This window comes from Halichoerus grypus, chromosome 2 (genome assembly GCF_964656455.1).
Source record: "Halichoerus grypus chromosome 2, mHalGry1.hap1.1, whole genome shotgun sequence".
NCBI classification, from domain to species: Eukaryota; Metazoa; Chordata; class Mammalia; order Carnivora; family Phocidae; genus Halichoerus; species Halichoerus grypus.
Genome location: NC_135713.1, coordinates 110831690 through 110856651, shown reverse-complemented (window position 1 = coordinate 110856651; position 24962 = coordinate 110831690). Strand labels below are relative to the sequence as shown.

At 39.8% G+C, this 24962-nt stretch overlaps 1 long non-coding RNA gene across 1 annotated transcript in view; it reads right to left on the bottom strand.

The window, feature by feature from the left end:
• The window catches only part of LOC144381132 (uncharacterized), a 364233-nt gene that overhangs the window by 299950 nt on the left and 39321 nt on the right, over positions 1–24962 (bottom strand). The gene's annotated exons all lie outside the window — the stretch shown is intronic.

Here is a 24962-nt window from a genome sequence, read left to right as displayed (position 1 = left end):
CAGATCATAGCAGGGAAAGATGAGGCCTAGTGTTCTTCATAGTCATGGTCAACTCTTTTGACCTTATTTCCAGAATAATTCTAGATTTCCACAAGCCACTCCACAAAAAGGAAAAATACAAAACCATTCTAAGCAATTAGAAAGTTTCCACTACTTTGATTTCTCACAATTTTTGTTGTGACAGCAGATGATTTATACTTGGGTAAAAAGCCAAATTAAATCTGCATAGGTAGAGTCAATGTATATTCAAATAAATATAATTTTTCCAGCTTTATTGAGATATAACTAACATTTAACATTGTGTAAGTTTAAGGTATACTGATGATATGATATGATGATAAAAAATGTTATTATTGGGTTTTTTAAATTCATATATTTTCCTCCATTTCCCCACTGCACCATACAACTATCCTATTGGGGAATGAGGAAAGGAGATGAAGACAGAATACAGGGGTTTAAATTCCAACTTTGAAAAATAAATAAACAAACAAACAAATTCCAACTTGTTCTGTGTGACTTTGGGACAGTCTCCTAACACTTCCAAGCCTCCATTTCTTTAGACATAGGTTGGGAAAAGAATAGCTACCTCAAAGGGTTGATATGAGACTGAAATAGAACAGTGGGTATAAAGGGCTCAGGGAGAGGATGTTGATCCACCACAGACACTCAATATACATGTCTGTCAAATTGAATTTAGAAGAACCTTTTTTGTGAAGAGAGAATCATGTTAAATTGGTCAAAACTCAGATTTGAACCCATAATTAATCAGCTATGCTATCATTTTTGTCCATTCCAATAATCCTTCTCAAAGAGTTTCCACCTTTAGAAGTTTGTTAGAAAGGACTGCAGATTTGGCAAGCATCTTTCAAAAGCCCTGTTCCCAACCCCAACACACATATTTGTTAAAAATTAACATTCAGGCCCTTTTGTGAAGCTTTTATCAGGATATCTCAAACATGGTGCTGAAAGGAGGTAGTACTTTCTATTCCCTCCTTTTCTCTATACTTGTAGAAACTGAGGCACAAAGTTAAGCCACAGGTGTGACCAGGCCTTTGGAGAAGTTCAGCTGACTGAATTGCTTCCGGGCCAGAATCATTCACCTAGGTACCCTAAAACAAACCAAAGGAATGGGAAATAAGGGAAGAGGAAATACAGTTTAAAAATACTGCAGTTCCAATATGAATTGACCAGAACTGAGGTTAAAGACAGATTTCAGTTTTTTGTCACAAAAAAAGGGTCATTTTCTTTCCTCTCACTGTCTGGTTTAGAGCATAAAGCAAACCACACGGATATCTCTCTGCTCCATACTCTGACTGAAGGCAGTTAGTACAGCAACGGCAAAATACATACACTACATCTACAAATATATGTGACACAGCCTCACATTGTGTGTGTGTGTGTGTGTGTGTGTGTGTGTGTGTGTGTGACTACAACCTCAAAGGAATAAAAAATGCACTCCTCCAAAATTTTTTTAAATTAAGATGTTTAATTTCACCAGAATAAGGGAAAAAATCCCAAAGTACAATGGGAGCAAAGAATGTTAGACTTGGGGAAAATCTTACGGTCTGTTTTAGCCAAACCTCCCTATTTTATAGAATATAAATTGGACCTCAGAGAGATTTCCAATTTAAATGGAAATTACATCTGAGAGTCTGAATCTGAGACCTTCCATGGTACCACTCAAAGACAGGATTGGAATTAACTTTATAAATAATGTATCCTAGGCCACCAAGTAGTCAGTTGAGCATCCGATTCTTGGTTTCAGCTCAGGTCATGATCTCAGAGTCTTGAGATCGAGCCCTGTGTCAGGCTCTGTGCTCAGCTGAGAGTCAGCTTGAGATTCTCTCTTTCTCCCTCTCCTCTGCCCCTCCTGATCATGCACTCGCTCTCGCTCTCGCTCTCTATCGCTCTCTATCTCTTTTCTCAATAAATAAACAAATCTTTTATTTTTTTTATTTTTTTTAAGATTTTATTTATTTGACAGAGAGAGACACAGCAAGAGAGGGAACACAAGCAGGGGGAGTGGGAGACGAAGAAGCAGGCTTCCAGGGGAGCAAGGAGCCCGATGTGGGGCTCGAGTCCAGGACCCTGGGATCATGACCTGAGCGGAAGGCAGCCGCTCAACCGACTGAGCCACCCAGGTGCCCCTAAACAAATCTTTTAAATAAATAAATAAAGTATCCTATGTTCCTTACTTCACTGGTAAGGAAACTGAGGCCCAAAGAAATAAAATACCTACTTTGAGGTCATCCAGTTCCTTAGTAGGACTAAATCTCTTATGTTTATGCCTCTCAGAGACAGAGAGCTTTGCCACCTTCCCTCCCCTATCCCAAGCCCCATGCAGCAGGTTTCACCACTCTTTCATTCTATGAGATGGGCACCTGATGCTTTTCACACGTCAATAAGGTTTAAGGACCTACATCTCCTCTCCAACCAGGTTAGCATTCCTTCGTAGAAATTCAGGAGGAATCACCAGTTAAGTCCAGCCCAGTGCAAACAAGGTCAGATAGCATCCAGCCAATTTTAAATATCTGTCTGTTTTATAACCACCCAAAATTGGTCAGCCTCAAGGAGATCAATTAGGAGATCAACATTTTCCCATGTGGGAAATTCTGTATCTATTTACCAAAATAAACAATTAGGGTACTGAAAGATTACAGTAAACAAAGATATTTTTACCCTCAGTTACAGTGGCCATGTTGGCCTTCTACTTTCAGTGATAAATACACTGAGATAAGATTACTGAAACTTAACAAATATAGAAAGTTGTATAAATTCTATGTGGTCCTGGAGAGAACTATTTTCTTAGTAATTCAGAAAAACTCATGCTTTACAACCATTTGTTACATTCATTTAATAGTTTGACAAAAAACCGCTTATATGTACCTAGAACTTTTGAGGTGCTGGAGATAAAGCACGGAACAAAGTTCCCGCCCTCTTGGATCTTATATTCTAATAAACCAACGAGTAAAGCCATAATGTGTTAGATGTTGATACATGCCAGAGAAGAAATAGAAAGCAACGGAGGTAGGAGAGTGGGTGCCAGGCTGAGGTCTGGAGGGGTGGTTGTTATGTATTATATTTAAGATGGCCTTGCTGATAAACAAAGACAAAAGAAATGCGAAAGCAAGCTTTGTGTACATCTGGAGGAACCAGCGAGGGCTCCTAAAGAGAGCCAGCAAGGGCTAAGGTCTAAATCAGGAGTAGCATATTCTTGGAACAGTAAGAAGGCCAGTGTGGCTAGAGCAGAGTAAGTTAGGGAGACAGTGAAAGGAAATGATGTCTGAAAGGTGGCTGAAGTCAACTGTATGGAGTCTTATAAGGCATTGGACGGGCTTTGACTCATTCTCAAGTGAGATGGAAAGGCAATGGAAGGTTCAGAACAGAGGAATAAAATGTTCTGATTTCCACATAATGAATCACATTGCCTGTGTGTTGAAAAATAAGTGTAGCCTATTACTGGCTATTTCAATAATACAGGTGAAAGACGATGGCAGCTTGGACTATGACAGTAGTGGTACAGGTGGTAAGAAGTGTGAGATTCTTAGAGGTAAAACCCACAGGATTTCTTGGTGAACTGGATGTGGGGTGTGAAAAAAAGAGAATTGGTTACTTCAAAAGGGTTTTCCACTTGAACTATTGAGTGGAATTGCCATCTGAAAAAACGAAGAATATGGGAGGAATAGGTTTGGGTTGCAAGGGAAGAGGTTATTATTCAGGAGTTCAACCGTACCTTAGTTGGGCTGAAGATGCCTATATTAGATATCCAATTAATAGAGGCATTCTGTTACAGACACATCCTGTTAGAGATGTGTCTCAAGAATGCAGTTGAATACGCAACAGCATTCAGAGCAGAGATCCAGTCTGGAGATATAAATGTTGGTGTTGTTAGCATAGGGATGATACTGAAAGCCATGAGACCAAATAAGGTCACCTAATAAAGGCAGATAAACAAAAGAAAAGAAGAACCCTGAGACACTTTAATGTTTGGAGGTCAGTGAGAGGAGAGAAAAGCAACAAAGAAAGTGGAGAAAGGATCCACAGAGGTATACAAAAATGAGAGACCAGTATTCCCAAGTCAGGCAAGTGAACAGCTGTGTCCAGTGTTGCATATAAGCTTCGGAATTCTGGGTACAATCTGAATTATAATGGGAAAAGCAAAAAACAGCTTCCTGTGTCTCCTGTTATCATACCTACAGCCTCCTGGTAATAATTCTAGCAAGAGTAGTAATCATTAAGAACGACCACCCACTGAGGGTCTTTCAAGTCTCCAGGATTGTGCTTTGGCAAATCTCACATGCCAACTCTGACGGGTTGAAAGTGGCTAGCTAGAGCATTGTGTTAAGGAGTCTGAGGCTGCCTTTTGGCTTAAGAAAAGGATTGAGTTGTGTGTGATTTCTGTCATCAACACAGAATGAAGAATTGGCTTCATATTTGCTGAGTATTCATGATCCCTGTAATAGGACTTTACATACATTAGCAATAGGGTTCATAGCACATTTAGCCCCATTTTACAAATGGAGAAAGCTAGTTCAGGGATGTTTACTACCCATCCTGAGGTGGCACAGTTAGATGTGGCAAAGGGGAGACTCAGCACAGGCCAGTTGGCCTTTGCCCCACATTTGTATAGTTTCTCTCCCCATCCCATCAGAAAAGTACACAGAATTTCAGATCTGCAGGGTGCACCTCTTCTAATTTAAACCTATGACAGGGAAAGCATATAATCAAAAGTATAAACTTCAAAAGTAATGGTTTCTTTATGCTCAAAGAAAATATGGTACAACAGATTCACAAACTCATTTAGAGAGGTATGTCTGCAAACTTAAATACAAGAGAAAAAGAAAACATGAGACAAGAGTAGTCAAATGATTCAAACAGAAGTTTTTTCAACCTAGGGCAGTTGAAGATGACACAGTATGAACAACCATTAAAAATATGACTATTATTTTGTCTTCATCATTCCCATGGCAACCGAGTATTAATCCCTGCCAAAAAATAACTCTGTAGGCACCAAGAATTCTCAGCCTCTCTTTTAGCACCAAGCCCTTCCCACAGTCATTTGTATTAACATTTGCAAAAGATTTATTTCCCTTTGATTCAAATAATTCCACATTCCCAAGAATATCTAGACTGGAGCGTAGCCAGCTGCCTGCAGGGCCTACAGCCGTCTCCCCGGTCCTGGGTAGCTCCCTGGGTGCCCATGAATGGCTCATTGTTAAAGACAAACCCACTGCTGAGAACAGAGAAAACACAGAAGAGGAATCGGTGTCATGTTCTGAGGACTGGTCTGGATTTTGAGCAATGAAACTGAGTGGGAACGGCAAGCACCTAAGGCTGTTATGAGTCAGTGATTGATGCCTCCCGGAGCTCCTCTGAGATGCTGCCTAGGTCACCACCAAACAGTCAACTCACTCCAGGAGATTCTGAACCCAAGTCATTCCATGTGACCAAGCAGAGTGAGAGAGCAGGCCCCAAAGTGAAAATCATCGTCATCATCCCCAAACACCTGTTAAGCACTAACTGTATGCAGGAGTAAACACTGGATTTCAGAGAAAAGTCTAACATCACCTTCAAATCGTGTGTATGGCTCGAGCAACTGGCTAAAAATCCAAGGAAAGTGTGATCTCTAGACTCTTATAAGATGGAGACTGGGAACCCACATCTTGCTCTGATTTTTGCTACCAACTTTCTGCGTATGTTCTATCTATTCCAACTAATAGGGCACTTTGGAGAAAGGTCAAGCTATATACTTCAAAGTCCACTGAAGTCAAAGATAAAAAGTTCTATAACTTTAGTGTTTCTCGGGATAAATCAACCTTTCACTAAATTCAAGTTGCAGAGTGAATTAAGTGTTTTCTATATTTAGACCACACTTATTATTTAAGAGATGTACTAATAAACCCCACAATTAATACCTGATGAGTATAATTTAGTAGCCATAAGCCTATGGTCCAGAATATGTCCATTTTCAAAAAGTTACACCTTCTGGTACTTATTCGGGTCTATTATTGTCCTTATTTGAGCTTTTTCTTTTTAATAGTCAGAAAATGACCATATTTCAAGACAAAGTTCTCATGCTGCTTTACTTCTCCCAGCTCTCAAAAACCCACCAAAACATATCAGAGGAAAGCAATGAAGTGATCCAGAAACAATAGACTAATTCAGTTATGGTCATAATTAACCTATCTGCAAAAACAATAGCTGTATCTGCTCAAGTGAAAATATATCTGACTTTATGCCATGGAGAAAAATAAACCCAACTTGCTAAGACATGCTTCTATCCTTCAAGTGCTCTACTTACCATTCTGTAAATAGTCAAAAAGGCTACACAGAGTCTGAGCTTCTACCCTTGGGACACATCTTGGTCTTCATTGAGGCCATTAATATAATAAAAACACCAATGAAGGGCTATTTGTTGGGTAAAGTCATTTTTTCCCTTGACATTTATTATCAGTAGAAAAGTTTTCTGTTTTAATACCCACATTCTGGCATATAATTACTGTAATAAAGTCTACTTCTTCACTCTGGGTGACTGCTGCCAGTATTATGAAATCATGGCAATGGTTGTAAAAATAAGGGAGGTCACAACCTTTCCACACACACACACACCCACTCTGCAGCTGATATTAAATAGCTTTGGTGGGAAAATGCAGACCTTTAAACTTTTTCTACCAAATTCAATGCATTCTGTATTTAACTTCTTCTTTAAAACAATTTGTGTTGTAAGAATTCAAAAACTGCATATGGTCATGGAAAAAAAAAAAAGAGAGAGAGAGCTTATACTTAATTAGCTCCTAAGTCCGACTTGGACGAAGCACAATAACAACCATTTCTTTGTACTAACTATTTTTAATGATATGCATTACATGCATTGGCCTGTCTACTGCCCAAACTGTTCCAGCATCAATCCTGCTTTAGTGCTACGCTTTTTGGCAAAGGACAACATGGGGAAAAGTCTCCATTTCAATATTTTGTCATTTTGATTGGAATAATAACTCTTAACAGCATGAATTCCCTCTAAACCTTAAACCACCACCATGGTTTCATGACCACAAAACAACTGACATCCAAGTGTATCAGATGCTGTACAAATATTCTCCTTACACCTCCAGAAATACTCAATATTTTGATTCATCCTCTCACTTTAAACTGCTTGAATATTTTAATCCAATTGCTTTCAGCTATTTTTTTACATAACTATTGGATATAATTTTTCTGCTTCTAGCCAAGACCCAAGCCAAGCTAATTCAAGATCTTAATAAGGACAGATAGGCCCAAGAGGGAGCATTTGTGCTCCAAATTAAATTTAGAAAAATTTTCTACTTCTTCATAGAATAGGAATTTCATTAGGGAGGGTCTAAGGAAATACCTATTTTAAAAGTAGAATCTTGGGTTTCCAAATTAAAGTTATCCTAAGTAGAGATGCTATTTGGGGGTCAGAAGGTCAGGATCTCTTCTTGCCCTTGAAATGGGAAATCACTGGAATCCATTATCTTCCAAAGCAACAAACAGAACATAGAAGTAAACAGAATGTTGGAGAACAAGGTGTGTTAGACCCCACAAAAAAACACCAAGAGAACACCATACAAAGCAGGTCAACCCAAGGACTGCCACCCCTGTTTCAAACATAGCAGCCTGCTGTCATCTACTTTATTTGTGGCCTTATGTATCAGGTTTTATTTAGGGAGGAAAAGAGCTACTATGACCACATTGGACAACAGTTTGAGGTATGCATGCCCTGTGACCAGCAATTCTGCTCCTAGATATCTATCCTGAAGTAATTTGTATATATGTGCCCAAGATTGACTGTATATGAATCACAGCACTGTTGTCCATAATGGTTCCAAATCAGAAGCAACCAATGTCCATCCTTATTACAATGGATCTATATATTGTGGTGAATTCACACAACGGGAAACTATATCGCAGTAGAAGTTAATAAACCAGAGTTTTGTGCCACAACATAGATGAATCTTACAAACACTATGTTGTATGTAAAAAGCAAGACACAAAAGAGAACAGAATTATTCTGTTTATATAAAATTTAAAAATAGGCAATATCCAACTATATCATTTTTTTTCTTTCTAGATTTTATTTAAATTCAAGTTAGTTAATATACAGTGTAGTATTTGTTTGAGGAATCGAATTTAGGGATTCATCACTTGCATATAACACCCAGTGCTCATTACATCACATGCCCTCCTTAGTGCCCATCATCCATTTACCCCATTCCCCCACCCACCTCCCCTCCAGCAACCCTCAGTTTGTTTCCTAGAGTTAATAGTCTCTTGTGGTTTGCCTCCCTCTCTGTTTATAGATTTATTTTTCCCTCCCTTCCCCTATGTTCATTTGTTTTGTTTCTTAAATTCCACATATGAGTGAAATCATATGGTATTTTTCTTTCTCTGATTTATTTCGCTTAGCATAATACACTCTAGTTCCATCCATGTCATTGCAAATGGCAAGATTTCATTCTTTTTGATGGCTGAGTCATATTCCATTATATATATGCATGCCATATCTTTTTTATCTATTCATCAACTGATGAACATTTGGGCTCTTTCCATATTTTGGCTATTGTGGATAGTGCTGCTATAAACATTGGGGTTCATGTGACTCTTCGAATCACTATTTTTGTGTCCTTTGGATAAATATCTAGTAGTGAAACTGCTGGGTCATAGGGTAGCTCCTAAACTATATTGTTTAGAGATGCACATATAGACAATAAAACTAGAAAGAAAAGCAAGTATATGATTTTCACTAAAGTATTAAAAATGTTTCCTTTGTGGGGTGAGAGAAGTTTGTAATCAGGACTCAAGATGGGAATGAGAGGAAATTTCTGGGAAGCTGTTAATGCTATTTCTCATCCTTTAAATTTAATATTTTACCTTTTATTTCAAAATTTTTATAAAAAGGGCACCACTCCTTCAACCCAGCTTCTTCATGGTAAGGGTAAGAAACTGGAGGCCAGAGAGATTATATCAATTGCCCATTTCTCCCATCACCCTAATGTGCAGCTCCTGGGTCTGGGTCTGTCACAGAGCTTCTTCTCTAGTGCTTTAAGAGCTCTAAGTCTGGAGGTTCAGAGAGCCTCTCATTGTCCCACAGGGCTCTTTAGTGCAGCCTGCTAACTGACCCATTCCTCTCCCTCCTTCACCCCACCACCCCCACCCATCGTGGCCAGCCCCTAATATGTCTTCCTGTGGGTCCACAGCCAAGGTCCTCCTCTGAAGCCCACTGGACCGATGCACATACTATATATGCATCTACAGATAGATGCACATGCCTACTTGTATCCTGTACCCTCTCCTGATTACACGTCTACCTGGCTTGCCAATCCTATGTAGATAACATGTAATATTTAATCTATACCCTAAAACCTTCTATACTTTGCATTTTACAGATGTTAAAAACCAAAATCAAGTCTATTAACAGCAAATATTAAATCCAGTACTCTACGGACACTTTTCAACCTCCTTCCAATAAAAAGTGGAAGTGGCAGTGTGAATTGTAGACTTGCCACTCGTGGGGAGGTGGGTATCTCTTCCTGAACTACTCCTTGAGCTTCACAGAATATATTGCTTTTATAATGGAGCTTTTTAAAAATATCTTTATTATCCCCTTCCTTTAAAAACAAAATCAGCTGCTGAGAAAACATCTAGCCCGAATTTTGTTTAGAAAGTAAAACATGACTTAAGAAATTCCACAAGACATTTGAGAAAGGCATCACATGCAGATATGAATACCACGATTTTCAAAGCTATATAGGAGTCTATTTACTAGATTTCTCCAATTCAGGGGCATTCTTGGATTTTTTTTCCCTATTTAAAGACTTTATTTTTTGGAGCAGTTTTAGGCTCTCAGCAAAACTGAGACAAAGTCACAGAGATTTCCCACCTACCTCCTGTGCCCACACATGCACAGCCTCCCCTATTATCAACATCCTCCACCACAGTGGTACATTTGTTACAATTGATGGACCTCTGTTGGCACATCATTATCATCCAAAATCCATAGTTTACATTAGGGTTCACTCTTGGTGTTGTACATTCTATGGATCTGGACAAATGTGTAATGACATGTAAGTATTGTTATAATATCATTCAGAGTGTTTCCACTGCTCTAAAAATCCTCTGTGCTCCGCCTATTCATCCTTCCCCTCTTCTTCAACTCCTGGCAACTACTGATACTTTTACTGTCTCCACAATTTTGCTTTTCCAGAATGTCATACGGTTGGAATCATACAGTATGTAGCTTTTTCAGATTGGCTTCTTTCACTTACTTACATTAATTTCCATTTCCTCCATGTCTTTTCATTGCTTGATAGCTCATTTCTTTTTAGTGCTGAATCATACTCTATTGCCTAGATGTGCCATAGTTTATTTAGCCATTCACCTACTAAAGGACATCTTAGTTGCTTCCAAGTTTGGGAAATTATGAATAAAGCTGCTATAAATATCCATGTGCAGATTTTTGTGTGGACATAAGTTTCAACTCCTTTGGGTAAATACCAGGGAGCACAACTGTTGAACTGTATGTTAAGAGTATATTTAGTTTTTAAAGAAACAACCAAATTGTCTTCCAAAGTGGTTGTACCATTTTGCATGGACCAGAAATTTCAGACTTGACAAGGTAGGTCTGTCCTCCAGGACCTTTGGTAGAAAAGTCAGTAGAAAGGTAGAAAAGCATATCTATGTCCCATTTGTGAGGAATTCTAAGATAATTCTCCTGAAAATGGAACTATAGGAGCCAAAAATCCAAGATAGCCTACACCACCAAGCAGAGCAAAAGTAAAGAAGGGAAGAACAAGTAAAAATGTAGGAAACATAAGAAAAATATTACACAAGAAAATCCAAATGTTCTTAGCCCACAAACAACTTCTCTCCAAATAAGCTTGCTGTCATTCTTAAAGAAGCCCGTATCCATGTAGGAACATTCCAGCCATGGATAAACAAGAAAGAAGTATCATTTCAAGAAAAAGTGGCCATGGAAAGAAGAGGCTTTTGTCGGAAAAACAGCAGTATTTCCAATGTCCCACCTTATCTGTAGGAGGCCAATGTAACCAAAAATACCTGAAGAAGTAAAAATACTCTATGTGTCACATTGGTATTATGCCAGTAGCAGATTTTAAAAAAGCAAGAAGGGTGATTATTCTTTTCTTTGAAACAACCCCATGCACAATGATTTGATTTGCCTTCTCGTGTGCATCTTCAGTGGTATGAACTCATTTAGTTAAAATTCCAGATCGTATCACTTCTTTAAAAGTCATTCCCAGGGAATTTGCTTTCTGGTCCTCCTATCTGTGCTTAGCTGTACTCTACCCACCCTTCATGGTGCTGCTCAAGCACAGCAGCCCACAGCAAGAGTCTCTGGTCTTTGAATTCATAGGACACTAGCCATGCAGCACTCATTCGGACTCAATTTCATAGAGCACTACAAAGGGGTTTAACGACTCCCCAAGTGTGTATGATTTCTTTCCCACCCAGATTCAAAGGTCATGGAAGACAGACCTCTTGTGCTTTCTTATCCATCCTCTATCACAGTGCTGTACTCAGAGTAGGTGCTCAAACCTTCCCCAGGGGTTCATTCAATCCATGCTGCCTTCCTCTCCAGAGGTCAAGGTCATCACCAGAAATAAATTCCCTTACAGCACCACCCATCATGGCAGCCAAAGCTTCCCCTACCTCTGTTATTTCAGTGCCTTCTCCTTCTTTATTTTGCTTTAAGCAGATGATGGACAGAAACTAAAAACAAATCCAGGTCAAGGAGTGTATATTTTATGGAAAACAGTGGCTCTCTCCAAACTAGAACACAGGTCAGATCACCACTGAAATTTAATATACCATGATGGTAACCAAGCTCATAAATGGGTGATAAACATGGATAGAATCACTGTGAATAACAAACAAATGCAGGGAATAGATTAAAGCTTTCATAGTAATTTGGAATCAGATTCTCAAAGATTTTAAGAGTATTGTTTGTTCTGCTATAATGCAATATGTAGATTCTTAAAAATAACCTGGTTTGTCAAAAATTGTGATATTAAAACAGTTGTTTTAGTGAAAGGGGAAGGTATTGAGGTTAGGATTAGAGCATTTCAGACATGGCAGCCAACAAAAGAGGCATTTCATAGTTATAAGTGTATATTATTATCATAATCTAAAATGTATAGATCCACTGATCAAAGTGGACAAAACAAACCCAAATGTTTCATTCTACACACTCAGGAATTTTGTAGTCTTTCCTAAGTCTTTTGGCTTTTATTTTATGATTATGTTTGCTGAGCCTCTAATCCTGAAATAAAGAATAAAGAAATAAAAGTCAATCTACAGAACAGTTCACCAAGAATACACACAGCAACATCTTCCCAGGCTTTGCAAGGCTGTGACTTTTCTCTTCCTCCTTGGGGTCCTAGTCCCTCAGTAATCACTATTATCAAAAGTAGTTGCATAATGCAAAGGTGCTCCTTAATTAGTGGAACACTCCGTATCTCATCTCCATTATGAAAACTCCCAATGTAGGAAAAATGGTTGAACTCCAGGCTCAAAATTAAATTTGGGCTTTTTATATCAATCACTGACTTCATGGGGCCATATCTGTGATATTTCTGCAAGGGGTCTATGGCCATAGGGACATTAACTTTGCCCATTCTCAACCAGCCCCTGAGATTCACTTTTCCCCACCAGCACAGGACAATGGTTATTGCCCAACAAACAAAACCAAAAGCCCAGTAGAGAAGGCCAGGGGCATCTTCTTAAGATATAATAGGCTCCTCTCCATAGGGACAACGATTTTGGAGATGACACTGAAGGGGCATCCTGAGGAAGGTGAGAATAAAAATGCAATAACAAACATATCATCTGGTTTGTCTACAGAATCTACCAAATCCATCCTAGATGAGTGGGTGAAAAGTCTTAATTCTAATATCATGAATTAAAATCATTAATCTCTTCCAGAACTGACAGATTAGTATGAGCTTATTGGGATTTTGACTACAAAGCTTATAAAACTTTTCTGATGAACTCATTCTAAGTTTTTCTGAGGCTTTATAGTAAAGTCAAACTTGGATTCTAAGTGCTCTACTTACTGATACAGTCCATCCTTACAACATTTCAAGAAAGACTTCAAAAGCCCCATTTCAAAGATGAGGAAACTAAGGCTTAGAGAGTTTAAGTATCTTGCTCAAGAACATGTGTCTGCTAAACTTAGTGGAATCAGGATTCAAACACTGAACTACTACACCACGCTGCCTCTCCTGTAAAAGCCACAAGGACAAAGTAGTAGAAAGGAACACTGGTGATTTGCTGGTGCCCAAATTATATCCCCTCAGCGCATGTCTGATTTCAGCTACAGTTTTGGCAGAAAGCTCTATAAATCTCAGGTTGACTTTTTGCTTTCCTGCCTCAGGATCTCTTCTGAAAGTGCAGAAGCCCATTCAGCCCCTATTCAAGCTGGCTTGAAAATCTTCAAGTAATGGAGGATGGGAGCCAGGACAAATGCATCAGCTTTCCAGCCTTCCAAGTAACAATGCCAGAGACATCCCATATGCTTCTCAGAATACGAGTGTAACCGAGCTGTTGCCCACAGCAATACACCCTTATGCTGGCTTTTCCTCCTTCCTGCCACTCTCTCCACATTTCCTCACTCATGCTTCTGAGGTTCATTTCCCAAACTACTTGCACCTAAGATTTTCTCTCAGGCCTGATTTCAGGGGAACCAAACTAAAACATCTGCCCTTTTTGGCATGATTGACTAGACAGTTTCTTATGGCTCCTCCTTCCTAATCTATTACTCAGCGACTTTAAATCACACAGAAATTTTCAAAAATCTTACACTCAGCCCCAGGTGAAGTTCATCAAGGCAAACATTCCAGGAGAAACTACAGCTATTGTAGAAATGTGGAAACGTAATCATGGGACAGTTCCCCCATGTTACAGTTTACCAGGATGTGAAGAACTAGATCTAAATTTCTACCTACAGCCTGGAAAGGCTTGTTTTACTCACTCGTCTGTATAGAAGGCATTACATAATTCTGTATTAAATTATCCAGAAAAGACAGTTCTGGTCCTCATATTTTCATTTGCATGTATCCAACCAGACAGATCTCAAAGCACAATTAACAGGTTCTCCTCGTCCAAGTAATATTTTCTGAGGCCAAGCCCTTTCTAATTATGTGACCCTAGGGGCATACCTATGACCCTAGGGACAGTCCCCAGAAACCCCTGGAACTGAGTCTAAAGAAGGAGTAGGGACAGGATGAGAAGAGACACAGGTTCAACTAGTGCAGCCCTATCTTTTCACAGACGAGAAAAGGTAATTGCTCAGAAAACTGCTGACTTGTGTACCATGTCCCACAAGCCAATAAGAACTAGAAGGATAGCCCAGGCCTCCCTACACTGTGCTGCCTCCTCCATGGAAAGCCAATTGCTGACAAAACCCAGCCTAAAAAATTCTTCATAGTCCCTGTCTCCAGTTGCTCTAGAATCAACATGGTATACTACCTTTCGCATATATCATATAGACTCCCATCCTGCCTGTGTTGAGTAGTAACAAAAAAACAGAGTTCCTCAGAAGTATTCCATGCTGTCAGTGGTAGAAACAACAGTTGTAATAAGCACAAGTTTGCAGAGTTTTAGAGTTAAAAGAAGTCTGGTTGATCACTGTGAGGTGTCATTAATTTGGAGAAAATACGTATTTCTATCTAAGAACTAGCAAAGTGCCTTTTTTTAAAAAAAAGATTTTATTTATTTATTTGACAGAGAGATAGAGAGGGCGCACAAGCAGGGGGAGCGGCAGGCAGAGGGAGAGGGAGAAGCAGGCTCTCCGCTGAGCAGGAAGCCCGATGCGGGGCTTGATCCCAAGACCCAGGGATCATGACCAGGGCTGAAGGCAGCCGCTCAACCGACTGAGCCACCCAGGTGCCCCGCAAAGTGCCTTTTTAAAAAAATTCTCCAATACTTTATTTTTCAAGAGAACAATAGCAATAATAAAGATTTATTGTGTGATTACTGTACTAACTGCCTTAAATGTATTATATATTCCTTATGTTGTAAGTACAATCATCATCCCCTTTAGCCTCTAAAGATGCACCATAAACTCAGAGTAATAACTTAACATTCAAGAAGAATAACAATTTCTATGTTTGCAATTCCCCACATAAAAGACAATGTAAACATTTCTTTAGAGTTCTGTGACAATGTTATTTTGGTTTAAGACCTATTTTCAGTACACTGATCATTATTGGGGAATGTTACTTGTTCGTTGTAGGAAAATATACATAATATAAAATTTACCATCTTAAGCATTTTTAAGAGTACAGTTCAGTAGTGTTAAGTATATTTTCATTGTTGTGCAAACCAATTCCAGAACTTCATCTTGCAAAACTGAAACTCTGTACCCGTTAAAGGACTCCCCACTTCCCCTCCCCCAGCCCATGGCAACAGCTATTCTACTTTCTGTAACTATGACTCTAACTACTTTAGATACCTCATATAAATGGAGTCACAGTATTTGTCTTTTTGTGACTGGCTTATTTCGTGTAGCATAATGTCCTCAAAGTTTATTCATGTTGTAGCGTATGTCATAATTTCCTTCCTGTTTAAAGTTGAGTAATATCCCGTATTTTGTTTATCCATTCACCCATCGATGGACACTAGGGTTCCTTCTACCTCTTGGCTACTGTGAATAATGCTGCTGTGAACATGGGTGTACTAACAAATTGCTATTAAAATAAACTGAGGGGCGCCTGGGTGGCTCAGTTGGTTAAACATCAGACTCTTGATTTCAGTTCAGGTCATGATCTCAGGGTCCTAGGATCGAGCCCCGTGTTGGGCTCCCTGCTCAAGAGGGAGTCTGCTTGTCTCCCTCTCCCTCTATCCCCCTCCCCCCCAACCCCCACTCTGTCTCTCTTTCTGTCTCTTTTACATAAACAAATCTTTAAAAATAAAATGAAATAAACTGATTATATTCTGTAGCGTTCCTTCCAGCTCATAGTTGTAGATTACTGTTCTTAAGAAAAGCTAACCTCAGTCCTTTTTATTCAGTTATCCACACCTGGAATTAGCTTAGCCTCTTGGCACAGAGTTCTGACCAGGTGTAGTCATTTAGCTCACAGTACAGAGGAAAAGGCAATCTGCCTAGGAGGATAGGCTCACCAACCGCTTGGCCTTGCAAAACTCATTTCATGAAGTGGTGACCAAGTTCTTTAGGGAAATCATATAAGCATAGCAATTATAAACATGAGTCTGGGATCAGAATTCCAGTTCTAGCATTTACCTGTGTGATCTTGACAAAGTTACTTAATCCCTCTAAGCCGCAATTCCTAATCTCTAAAAAAAAAAAGAGGCAGTGAGAATAGTTCTTACATCCTAGGGTCATAGTAAGGAATAAATGAAATAATTCATTTAAAGAATTTAGCATAATGCCTGTCATACACTAAGTACACAAGAGTTGTCACTCTTTATTCTGTGGTTATAGGTCACAGTTGCAACTACCTCAGTTACAGATCAGGACCAACAAGATGAAGAAACACAAACTCCTGCCAATATAGCCAAAGAGCTCTGGATAGGCAGAGACCCCTTGTCTGACATGAAAACCATAGGATAAGGGATTTATACCTATCTTTCTAAACATAAAATTCTGGTTTATTTCAAAACTTTGAATAAAATAATATATCACTTAACCTAAGGTTGACCCTTCTAAGCCCACATACTTAAAATTAAGAGCTAAGAAACGGGAACTGAAAAAGTTAAAAAATAAAATCTGAGCAAATTCAAGTAAACATCACAGATGCCTTTCTGCTAAGAAAATTCCTCACTTTGTATATGTGTCTGAAATCATGTTGAAAAGTTATTTGATTTTCTATTGCTTTGGCATCAAATATGGACCATCACAGCCATCATGCAAAGACCACTACATTTTAAAAAGCCTCCTAGTTCCTGGGGCACCTGGGTGGCTCAGTTGGTTGGGTGTCTGACTCTTGATTTCAGCTCAGGTCACGGTCTTGGGGTCGAGCCCCGTGTCTAGCTCCATACTCAGCGCAGAGTCTGCTTGGGATTCTCTCTCACCCTCCGCCCCTCTCCCTGCTTGTGCATGCACACACACTCTCTCTAAATAAATAAATAAAAATAAAGAAAATCTTTAAAAAAAATTTTTTTAAACAAAAATAAATAAAAAGCCACCTAGCTCCAGTGTCCTCTCTAAGCCTCTGGACCATAGCACCTATCAAGTACAAAGTGTGTTTCCTCTAGCAGTCTTAGACAATTTAAGGAACCTATGTGGCCCTCCTCCTTTGATCAGACTGATATTCCACGATATCCAGGGTTCACAATGCAAAGCAATATTAACGATTTTTTTCTTTTTCATGCCATCCTGCTTTGCTCCTGCTCACTGTTGATACACTCAGCCCAAGAAACACCCAGCACAAGAGTGGATAGCAACACTGGCTGTATATTAGAATCACCTGGATCACTTTTTTTTTTAATTTTTTTTTATTTATTTATTCATGAAAGTCAGAGAGAGAGAGAGAGAGGCAGAGGCAGAGGGAGAAGCAGGCTCCCTGCCTAGCAGGGAGCCCGATGCGGGACTTGATCCCAGGACCCTGGGATCATGACCTGAGCCGAAGGCAGACGCTTAACCATCTGAGCCACCCAGGCGCCCCTCACCTGGATCACTTTTTATAAAACTGTGAATGCCTAGATGTTACCCAGAGCATTGGAAACTAAAGTTCTGAGAACAGAGTACAGAATACAGCAGTTCTCAGGAGCTCTGCAGGTGAATGTGACGTATAGTGAGGTCGAGAACCTCTGCTATAACCAAAACAGGAAGTCAGAGTACATTGTCAGGCACTGAGCTCCAAACAGACCATGCTCAAGGTGAAGGTTGGCAGAATCCTTCAGCCATACCAAAGATTTCAATTAGTAACCCCAATTCACCACTAAAAGGGAAAAAGTCCTTCCTCAGCCCATCTAGAAGTCGAACCTGCAAAACCATTTCTACCTGGGGCTACTGAGGGCCTGATCCCACAGTTTAGCCAACATCTTATCTGGCTGAACTCTGCTCCCAGCCTGTCCCGCGGAGATTATGTGCCAGCACCATTCAACTTTACTGCAGAGTAAGCAAAGGTGGAGAGAACCCTGTACAGTCATGGCTCTACAGGAGATCTCAGGAGCCACCAGCAGGGTTCTCTATAAGCAGCAGCAGTAAATGTGAAATTGTCAAGACCCAGAAAACAGGCAGACCACAGAGCTAGGGTGTCATCAACAAAAGATGGAAGCAGACATGCTGAGGGTATTCAACAGCAGGATTGAAAACAGAAGAACATGCAGGAGGCCTGTCCCAGCACAGTCAGAGCGGCAGACAGAGAAACAAGGCAGAGACTGAAATGCAGAAGCAGGGCAGAGAAGCAGTGTGACATAATGCAACTGGGCTTTGGTAGTAAGCTGCCTGGATTGAACCTTGGCTCTGATTCATGATTTGGGGCAAGGGGAAAAAAAAATCAACAAACAAACAAACAAACCACAGCAGCCTCAGTACAAATAGCTGGTACTCAATCAAATATTAGTCATATTATTATGAGATAAAGAGGTAGCTCCTAGGACCTAAGATAGAGGTTTAGTCAAAAGGAAATAAGGCAAAAGGCCAGTTACAAATCAGAGCAGGCCCTACAGTAGAGCTGAGAAGCCAGTTCACCGTGATAGCAACGAACTAGAACTCTTCGTTCTAGTACCTTTATAAAAACAGGCTTAGCTCCAGAGTCTTGGGCAAACTGGCCACCTGTGGCCTTAGTTGCAAAGGTTAGAGGCCTCAAGGCCAAGGGCACCAAGCCAACTACTACACTGATTGGCCTGGCACAGGTTCAAAGTCAAGTTCATCCCTGGGACTCCAAGGGACCACTTCCCTTTCACTCAGAAGGTCCTTCCCAGGGTGACCATTACCTTTAAGAATTACTTGTTGTTCTTGTTGTTTTTAATACCTCCTAGTATTTTTTACCTCCAATTCCAGGTCCCCATTCCTGCCCTGGCCAGTGGCCTCCTGCCTGTCCTCTATCCTCCAGTCATTTTAGTTTCTCTCATACTTCCCCTGTTTTGTTCTGTCTCCCCTCCAGCCCTCATTCTAGGCCCTTCAACAGGCCCAGAATCGCCAGAGTCCAAAAGAAGTCTTTCTTCCCTACCCTTTCTCCACCACCCTCAATCGGTCCCACACCCTGCCCACCACCAACCAGCAAGGGTCTTATTAGCCTCCAACTCTATCCCATAAAGCCTTCATTTAAGAATTCTCATACATATTTTCATGTTAATAACACCCACCATCTTCCCTGGAAAGTTCCCATTAGCTTTTCCTTAAACACTGAAAACACAGTAAGACTTCACATTAACATCTTAACACAGAAACCTCTGTCCTGCTGGCACTTCAGCTCACTCTCATTAGGGGGAAGGGAAGCATTTGACCATACTCTGAAAAGAAACTAAACTGAGAAGTGCATAAAAAGGAACATTTTTCTAAACATGTTTGTTTCTGATCTTCCCTCCCAACCTTCACCCCTCTAAAGCTGACACATCCATCAGATTGGACCAGCACTCATGAAATTCTGCTGCTGCTTCTCGCTGCAGCAAAGAGATATTTGGAGTCTGTTCCCAACATAGAATATTTTATTTGTTGCCTTCCAGGGTCAAAGCTTAAACCTTTAACCCTATCCAGCCATTTTACAAACTCAGTTATAGATCAATTATAGATCTATCACAAGGGGGGGCCAAGGGCATGAAGCCATCCATGGGCATCAGTGTAGCTAAAGATCAACAGACCCAAGTGGCAGGGCCTGGTAGAAGAAGGCCAACCTGTAATTATCCATCTGGCAGAAAGTAATCCTATCTGTGCCTACAGGGTACTACCTTCTGCTTATTTTCTGCACACTTGTGCAGAGGAACTGAGGGGGAAAAAAAACTGAATGATGATACTGTGGCCAGCTGCACTGTCAGGTTAGCTAATACTGGAAGAACATTCCCATTTTATAAAGATACTAACTCTTTGACTATTTTCAGAGCTGGAAGGGACCTCAGGAAATATCTCTTTAACTGCTTCATTCTAGAGATGAAGAAACTGAGATCTTGAGAAGTAAATGGACCCACCAACGGCCACCAGAGCAGAAGAGGAACCGGCTTCCCTCTTCCTCTATTGTATCCATTGCACCACACTAGTCCATGGACATCTTCATCTTGGCAATTTACAAAATGCATTTTTAATATAAATATATGACAGGAACTGAAAGGGAGCATATGAGGGGATTTTTCCCTTGAAAAGTATTTGTCATGCCACGATATTTTTACAACATACATACCTGAATTGTTCTTAGAGAATGACAAAGTACTAAGGATAAAAGAAGTTATTTAGTGGCAGGGAAGAAAAAAAGAAAGAAAGAAAGTCAGGTGGGATGGAAAAAACCAGGATGGGAAGTTTAAATAGTATTTAGACTGAATACAGGATTGAGGAGGGATGAATGGGGCTGAAAAAAGATATCCATGGAAGGATATGAAAAATCAGGAGAGAACAAAGACTCCCTTGCGCCTTTATTCTATTCTAAGGAAACTGGATGGACATATGACAGTAACTTCTTTAGGAGATACATTTTGCTTTCTTTTATGACTAAAATACTGATTGAAATTAATTTAAGTGATCTCTTACAGAGTTTCTTCCTTTTTTCGACAAATCATTTCCAAATCCTCCCTTTCCAAAAAACTCAATAATATCAAAATAAATGAACTGGTATTATTTTTTAAAGTCCTAACATGACAAGAAGAACATCAAATTGCCAGGAAGGAGTTTCCTCAGCAAGACAAGTCTTATGAAACCTTTTTTTAACCCCAGATTGAATTCACTTTTTATTCATTTCCACATCAAATTATAAACAACACATTCTGAGGTGTTATTTTTAGATGTTTTTAATTTGTCTAGTCTAATACGCAACCCAAAAATTTTCCATTTAGGCTGTGACAATGCTTAAAAACAAAACCAAACAAAACCTTTTTCCTGTTCTGTTTAAGGTGGGTGGATCAAAGAATGTCTAGGCAGATAAGAGAGCTTCAGATATTAAGCAGTCCCAGTTACTGAGAAAAATAAAAAGGAGGGCTCTTGCAATTATGGTTGTGAATATGCCCAAAGAGACAAGAGAATTTTCCAACAACTGCTGGTAAATGTTCAATTTAGTATGCTACATTTCGTATCTTCTCAGTCTTCAAAGGCTACAAATTTGAAACCTTATTGGGTAGGAAATTTTGAAACCCAAGTTCCATTTATTCTTGGCCAAGCCCAGCAGTCTGGTTCCTGGGATGGGAGAGGGGAAGGTCAAACTGTTGAAATAGATTCTGATGATTTCCCCATCATTAAAACTCCCCAGAGAAAGAGTTAAAAATGTTTGCTGCTGTGTTTAAAGTATGGGCCTAAAATACAACTAAAAAAGGTGTTTTGTGTTTTAGATGCCAAGGAACAGGAAATTCTGATCTGTAGATTGAGTCTCGCTTTTCTTCTTAAGTAACGTCTCACTGAAGTCAACTGCATTCCCTATAGTGATGGTAAAGAAATATGTTCATTGTCATATGGAATCAAGACATAAAACAAATCTTAAAGGGCCAGTAACATCTTCGGTACCATATGAAGGCTTATAGGGTCATTAATGCTTTTCTTTTTTTGCTTTTATTATGGTTCTATCTCATAAATATGAACTTAATTTGACTTTTCACAATACAAATAAGAAAGCCATTCTGCTACCTTCAGTTTGACTTCTATATGAGCCACACCATCACCCCTAGCATCCACCCACACACCAGTCCTCAGGCTGCCATCACATTTGAGATAGAGCAGGTAGAAAATTGTCAGAGGAGAAATGTAAACTCTAGAGAAAGAATTGAACAATCTTTCCTCTTGCCCCCTACAGTGCTATATACAACATAGGTTTGGACTTTGACATCTCAATGAATAATAAATAGTCTTACCTCAGTTTACAAATCCTCTGGAAGGAAGCTCCTTTATGAGAAGTGCATTGTGGATAAACAAACAGAAAGTTCATAAGTTGCTGCCGTTGCATAATAAAGCTATCTCATACCCGCTGTCCATCTGCCCTTGCCCCAAATAAGATCCCCTTTAGACAAATCCAAGCCATCTCTTATGTTTTTTTTATCCCATCTTCAGTTTTAGAGCCCATTTCCTCCAATACTCCCTTCAGGGCCCAGAGCTCTCTTTCTTTACGTCACCCTCAATCATATTAAATAATGTGTATAAAACATCTAGTGCAATGCTTGACACTGCACTTACGAAAAACATGAGTTCATCTTCTTTTTTCACACAGCTCTGAGTCACCCCACTTCCAGCTTTCAGGCCTCACTCCAATATCCTGTAAACTTACTATTATTTCCCCTCTCCTTTTATCCACCTCACCTTTCTCTGCTGATCCTCATCTTCCTTTTTCCTGCCCTCAACAAAAAAAGACCCATAAACTTTTGCTTTTTCCCCACAATTCAATTCTAAAGACATTTATTAAGGACCCCATGTCAATGGTGATCGCTAGCACTACTGTGATAATTTTTGCCATTTCTACATTTGACCTCTGCTATAAGCCACTCAGTATCTTTATTTTAATTAACTTACCTCTTGAAAACTAAAAAAAAAAAAAGAGAGAGAGAAAGAAAGAAAAATCTATTTTAGACTTTCAGCCTCCAGAAGTATGAGATAATCAATTTCTATTAATTAAGTCACTCAGTTTGTGGTACTTTTCAGCCTTAGCCAACTAATACAGTGAACTAGTCTCTTACTGCCCTGGTCCAGTGTCCACATGGCCCTAGGTAAATTTACTCCCATGCCACTCCAGGCAGACCATGAAGAGCCTCCGTGCCTCTCTGTTGTTCTCAGCAGGGCTTGCAAGCTGGTACCTGCCTTGCAGACAGGTTTCATTCTGCCTGTTTATTTTTTTAAAATTTGATATTAGCTCCACATTTAAAGTTATGAGATTTCCCATTAAAATCTGGACCCCTAACTTTTGAAAAAATCAGAAAATCTAGCAGCAAATTCAAACTCAGTAAGATTCTAATCTTCCTTTCTGCACATTGTCTTATCTCCCTTGAGTTATAGTTCTTTTTTACCTGGTTTTCCCTTTTACAAACTTAAATGAGTCTCACTTATCTATCCATCCCCTACCAGAGAGGTTCTCAAACTTCATCAGGTATAAGAATCACCTGCAAGGCTTGTTAAAACCCAGATCAGTGGGCCCCACCCACAGTTTCTGATTTAGTGGTCTAGGGTGAGGCCAATAATTTGCATTTCTCATATTTCCCAGCCAATGCTGCAGTGGCTAAAACTAGGATCACATTTTGAGAATCAATGCTCCACAACAAAATGTAGGACTTTCCACATATATTGGGTTCAATAAATTGTCGAATTATTGTAGTCATTGCATAGAGATTAGGAGCATATAAACACCTTCTGCAAATTCCAATTTCACCACTCACTATGACTTTGTACAAGTTACCAAATCTCCCTATACCTCCAAATCCTTGCCTGTGTAATGAGAAAAATAATAGAACCCATTCTGAAAATAAAAAAAGGAAAGCTCATTAAAAATGGAATCAGAGGGACATCTGGGTGGCTCAGTCAGTTAAGCATCTGCCTTTGGCTCAGGTCATGACCCCAGGGTCCTGGGATCGCATTCCGCATCGTGCTCCCTGCTCGGCAGGAAGCCTGCTTCTCCCTCTCCCACTCCCCCTGCTTGTGTTCCCTCTCTCGCTGTCTCTCTCTCTGTCAAATAAATAAATAAAATCTTAAAAAAAAAATGGAGTCAGAAAGTCCTGAATGGAGAGCTCTCATATACTACACCAGCAGTAAAAAAGCACACCTCACATTCCCCAAAAGGAAGTTTACTTTACATACCCCAACAGGAGGAAGGAAGAATTTCTCTGTGCCCAGGAACAGCCCAGCCACTGGGAACTGCCACACTCAAGCAATGAGAACCCATGACAGCCCCTTCCAGCTTCCTCCTTTTCCCAATAAAAACAAGCCCCTCTCCTCTGTTCTCCAGGCTTGCCCATGGTTCACCACAGTTTGCTTGTCTCAAATTGCAATTCTATACTACTCCCAAATAAACTCATTTTGCCTGTAAAAGAGCTGGCTTTGCTTTTTAAGTCAACACTGTATTTCAAGAGCTACTATCAATGTTAAATTAGATAACACATGTAAATTACTGCATTTGATAGTACTCCATAAACTTTGGCTGTTATTATCATGTATTAATTCTCTCTTTCCCAGGGGTGGGGGGCTGGGGGGTGGCTCAGTCCGTTAAGCATCTGCCTTTGGCTCAGGTCGTGATCCCAGGGTCCTGGGATGGAGCCTCATGTAGAGCTCCCCGCTCAGTGAGGAGTCTGCTTCTCCCTCTCCCTATGTCCCTCCCGACCCCCCATCCTGCTCCTGCTCTCTCTCTCTCTCTTAAATAAAAATCTTATAAAACAAAAAAAATTCTCTCTTTTCCTAGTCTGTAAATTTGAAGCCAGAGTCTTCCACTCATTTTACTTTATGTAACCACCCTCCAGGACCCTCTAAAGCTGTGCCTTACACATAACAGATACTGAATAAAGATTTTCTGAATGAATAAATGAAGAAACAAACTAATGCACATTCAAATCTCATGGATTTGAAGACAGCCAAGCTCAAAGGACACTTTTATAAAGACCTTGTAATTACAACACAAAGCCTAATTAAAATAGGTATTTCCACATTTAAGTGTAAACTCAGAGATGATTGGTGGATCTAATAATTCCCCAAGGGGCAGTAACAGCTAGTGTTTATGCACACTTACTCCACGCCAGGCACTGTTCTCTGTCTTCAGTGTGTACTCTCATTAAATCAGTCTTCAGTTAATGAAAAACCTCAGGTTGATCTATCAGTTAGAAGTTGCACTTGGCTACTCATGACAGAGAATCCA